Source organism: Montipora capricornis, chromosome 14 (assembly GCF_036669925.1).
Source record: "Montipora capricornis isolate CH-2021 chromosome 14, ASM3666992v2, whole genome shotgun sequence".
In the NCBI taxonomy this organism is placed as follows: Eukaryota; Metazoa; Cnidaria; class Anthozoa; order Scleractinia; family Acroporidae; genus Montipora; species Montipora capricornis.
This window is the reverse complement of record NC_090896.1, coordinates 38,204,586-38,209,969: the sequence shown is the minus strand read 5'-3', so window position 1 is coordinate 38,209,969 and position 5,384 is coordinate 38,204,586. Positions and strand designations below refer to the sequence as shown.

Sequence of the window (5,384 nt, the reverse complement as noted above, 5' to 3'; positions counted from 1 at the left end):
ATAAATGTTACTTTCTAACACCTGCTTTTAATAGACCGCAGATTTTGGTATAAAGGCTTTTTTGTAAGTGATTAAAAGTAACAACTACCATAAAGGGTGAACAACATGAGCTTCTGGGTGACACCCATCATGTAGAGTACCCCCTTACTATTGAGAGTTTTGACACCAGCATAACCACAAGCGCCTAACACATGAGAGTTGGTAAACAACCGAACTTACCTGCCAGTATTTGGTAACATATTTGCCTAAAGTTTCGTCATAGCCTGCCTATCACTTTTCAGCAATACAAAATGGGGCTCATCGTCTTAATGTTTGAGATATGGGCGCCCAAACACAAGAGATAGGGCGTTTTTAGATGATTCTTTTGGTAATTTATTACGTGACATTGATATGTGCATTTCTTAAGCAATTATTCTTGTTTCATATGGAACCATAACATTGCCATTATGTGAAACAGCGTTGTAGAATTTTAAAATCTTTCTAATAACACATTCCCTCCAACTTATTGAAACCAGTTGAGCCACCTTAATTGCCATGAATAACATATCATCCATGATGGCCTAGTTGTTTAAATTATTCAAAATAGCGGCACAAACAGAACATCACAGGGCGGAGAAATATGACAAATAACTCAAGGAGTTCAAACACGGTCTCGGCAAGTGTGTTAGAGATTTACAGAGCGGTTGATGGCCAGCAAGAGGATTCATCTAAACTCAAGAATAAAGAACAACAACCTGCCAAAAAAAAAGATGGTCTGTATGATGAAACTTCATAACGGTTACATACATATATATATACATACTTAATTGACCGCTCCCCATAAGGACTTTTCAGGGCCAATGAAACACAACGAAACGACGGAACAGAACAACGACAACTGTTAAGAATCCCAACCGGCCGGAGGCAAACCAGTTGGCTATTTACAAGTGCACCTAGTAAGTTGAACCAGGGACAACCAGGATCAAATTCAACAAGTGGTCAGAGCGGGTCTTGAACCCGGGATCTCCGCATCTCAAGGCCAGCGCCCTAACCACTGGGCCACACTGTTCGTCTGATGCTACTAGATTTACCTCTATGTCATTTATTCCGCTTCTTTTTTTGATTTTTTTTAGTGCGTAATTCCCAAACATTTGAGAGTGGGAAGCAGAAAGAAGGCCAGAGAAGCGGCAGAAATGGGGGCTAGGTTTTGTCCACTAGTCCCGCGACGCGAGACAGTTATGCTACTTAGGTTCTGTTGACAGGTGTGAACCCAAATTACAGTAGTTCAAAAATGTATCAATAATTCTTACTGTTTCCCAGCGTCTTGTCGCTTCCAATTTTTTTTTTTTTTTTAATTTAACTAGTTACATACAGGTGATACGGTTGAAGTATAGTCATCGTTTCTATAGCGACGATACCATACACACAAGGGGAAGTGCTTGGAGAATATAAGGAGTAAAGACTACAAAGAAAGAGTGAAAAAGAAAACGGTATTGAAGAAAAAATAGGTCTGGAGAAAAGATCTCCACCAGCAAGGTGAAGTACTTCTCATAAACTCAATATTTCATTTATTGCTGCCATATTCCACAACTTCCGTTTAAATGTTAATCGTTCACAACGATCCAAAGTTATTTACAGAGCAAATTGTTGGGATTGTAATGGTTTTTACATCGGCAAAACTAAACGTCGGCTACACGATAGAAAAACCGAACATTTTAAGGCCCTAGCTAAAAATGACAATACTTCAGCCATTGCTGACCACGTCAAGGCCACTGGACATAACATCAAGTGGGATCATTTTGATATTTTTGCGAAGGGCAAAACAGACTATCATTGTAAAATAAAAGAGACCTTCTTTATTCAACAACTTAAGCCAGCTTTCAACGTCATCGTCGGAAGTGAAAAGCTAATGCTTTATTAATCTTTTCCGTTTTTATTATTATTATATATTTTACTGTTAAATATTTGCTTAATCTAGGTTCCAGTCCCCTCATCCGCTTTGTTATATATAAATTTAAATTTCAACGGTTACTTTTGAAAATGTATGTAGAGCACATACGAAACGTCAAGTCATAATCAAAATGAACAAGTTCAATATGTTTATCACTGCTGTTTGTGTCTTATTTTTGATCAAACTACGATGGCCCAAGAACAAAAGTATTTCATTTATTGCTGCCATATTCCACAACTTCCGTTTAAACATTACTTTCAGCGTCGGTATTTTTTAATTTTAAGTGTCCATGGGAACAAATGGGAAGAGAGTTGGATCTTGCTTTAACTTGTGGGAGAACATTTTTCTGACACAAAATATTGAAAAGTAGCGTGGAATTAGGTTCTGTAGTATGGAATAAAATGTCACTTCAGTCTTCACCTCTCTTTCCAGTTTTCCGCTTGCCAAATATTCATCACATAGTAAACTAAGGCAGGGAAGTCAAGGTGTATTTAAAAACTCACGAACAGTGGATGTAAATTGTGTGTAACAAACAAGGATTTTACACTGAGCGAAATTGATTTGCTATTGGATGATATGTGATCGATCGCTGAAGACAAACCTCACCATCATTTTAGATGACAGGTGTGGGCTCCAATTATAGTACTTTAAAAAATGTATCAATAATTCGTGTTGCGTCCGATTCCTCTCACGTTTTTTGTACATAAATACCGTTTTCTCCTTTAGCAAAAAATTCTTCGCGAACGCCTTGTAGACAGAAAAATAGCTAAAACCATTTCGCGACATTTTTTGGGGAAATGGGATGTGCTTGTTTTGTGGGTACTCAAAAACTCGCGACCTTTGAGCTCAAGTGGTATTTTTTACAGGAAAGCTTATTTTCTTAGCTTTAAAATGAGATATTCTTTAAATATAAACGCAAATCGTTTGGGGAAAAAAACAATTGAGAAAATGCTTTTTATTTTTCGCGTGAAACTTGTAAGGAGAAGAGATAATTATTTAGACCCCTACAAAAGAATGTTGCCTTCAAGTTTAAATTATTAATCTCTTTCAGTTCTGTAAATTATGAGTTTTTCTAGCAGTTATTAAATATTTACCGATGAATAACGAAACAAGGCTAAAACGGATCCTATGAGTTTGAAATTGTAAAGGCAGCGTTAAACAATTTATTGACAATTCAGAAATGAAGGATTTTACACTGAGCGAAATTGATTTGCTATTGGATGATATGTGATCGATCGCTGAAGACAAACCTCACCATCATTTTAGATGACAGGTGTGGGCTCCAATTATAGTACTTTAAAAAATGTATCAATAATTCGTGTTGCGTCCGATTCCTCTCACGTTTTTTGTACATAAATACCGTTTTCTCCTTTAGCAAAAAATTCTTCGCGAACGCCTTGTAGACAGAAAAACAGCTAAAACCATTTCGCGACATTTTTTGGGGAAATGGGATGTGCTTGTTTTGTGGGTACTCAAAAACTCCTATGAGTTTGAAATTGTAAAGGCAGCGTTAAACAATTTATTGACAATTCAGAAATGAAGATAAAATTCTTTTAACGCTCAAAAATCGCTCCCTGCTCTCAATGGGTTAACCAGTCGAATACAGGTGATGTGGTTGAAGTATAGTCGTCGTTTATAATAATAATAGTAATAAAAACAATATTTACAGGGGGTATCACCAAGCTAACACTAAGTTAATTAGGGTGGTCCTCTATCTACAGAACTACAATTTACTGTGCGGAATAAGAACTAAAGCTTAAAAAAAAATACAAAGATAAAAATAGAAGAATATAATAATTACAGAATATATAAATTACAAATATGTTAATTACAAACAATTCCGGCCACATATTTTTTAAACTTTTCTAGGCTATAGTCTCTAGCGCCCACAGATAAAAAGTTGTTACTCCCCTGTACAGGAAAGACCTTTGTCCTGTCTTAAAAGATAGCTTAGGTATAAACAGGTTTCCACTTGCGGCAGATCTTGTGTTAATTTGATGTTTATCTTTAACATACTCAAACCTATTATGTAAATAATTAGGGCTAGATTTATTAATGGTCGTTTCCATAGCAACGATAACATACACCGAAAGGGAAGTGCTTTGAGAATATCAGCAGTAAAGACTACAAAAAAAAAAAAACTAAAAAGGAAACGGCTATTGAAGAGAAAAAATGGAGAAAAAAATCTGCACTGGCGAAAAAATGTTTTTGTATTCGACTGATCACCATTGTATTTTTCGTATAGTTAGGTCATTTTATGATAAACAACTTGTAGAAAATCGCTGAAAACGTGTTATTTTTGATGTGGTGTTTTTGAATGTAATGAATTTCGCAAAGATCAGACGGTCATGTTTTGGTTGTGAGTTGCAGTTACATTTGGCGCTCTTAAAACTCCGCGTTGAGTTTACCCCAAAATTTGATTTCAAAGAATCACAGAAGGGACACCGCTTATTCTAAAGGTTATAGTCTTAATTGCAAGGGCGTAGCCAGGAGGGGGTCCATGAGTGCCTGTGCACGTAATTTTAATTTGTTCTCCCTTTTTCCTCAAATATTTTGAAATATTTTCGCGCAAATTTTGGTACTTACGGTTATTTTTTCAGAAAGTTCCTTGGTTTTTAGGCTGAATATATTTTTTTTCACGGAAAAGCCTATTTTATGACCTTTAAAATGAGATATTGTAAGCTACATGGCTATAAATATAAATCCAGAAAAGTTACTTGCACGCGGAAGGTTGGTAACCACGAAAGAAGCGTAACAGTTGCACGAAACAATGGTCGCCAGCTGAGAGCTTAGCAAACCTCTTAATAAGTGCAAGTATAACTCGATAGTACACACTCAACCGTAACGAAAACATACTATGACAGTTTGTGAGAAAGGAAAGGAAAGTAACTTTATTTAAGTGTCCAGTCGTTCTAGCGCTGAAGCACTAATTGGGGACACTGTAAATTGAAATCAACAATTAACACAAATCAAGTCAAATCCTTATTCAGATCCTTATTCTTCTTCGAATGCTCCTCGCTCACTAACGCTTCCAGCTGGCTTTCCCTTAACCTTGCAAATCGCATTACCATGGGTCTTGTTAAATACACACTAACGAGTTTAAGTCTTATTTCCATAAACTTGCGAAGATTTTTTAGCATTTTCGGCGATAGACTGGTCGGTCATTAGTGTATTTTGACGAAAGAAGCTTTTTTTACTGGGTTGCCTATGGCAATCCCAGTCGGAAAATGGGTAGATTTCCGTTTTCTTTTTTTTAGTTTTTTTTCCGTGTCGGTAAAAGTCTTGCCTGTCACTCCCCTGCTAAGTGGTGTCTTTGTGCATAGAGTCTTCTTTGCGTATTTTGTTAGGTTTCAGGGGGCTGGGGTAATAATGCGTAGCTTGCTCTGCACAATTAACCTGTAATGGCGTCGGAAGTCATTGTAACGCGAATGGCGTTTTAGTACATCTTTAAAGA

At 36.6% G+C, this 5,384-nt stretch overlaps 1 pseudogene; it reads left to right on the top strand.

The window, feature by feature from the left end:
- The first annotated feature begins 1,173 nt into the window (after positions 1-1,173).
- The window catches only part of LOC138032734 (uncharacterized transmembrane protein DDB_G0289901-like), a 549,011-nt pseudogene continuing 544,800 nt past the window's right edge, over positions 1,174-5,384 (top strand).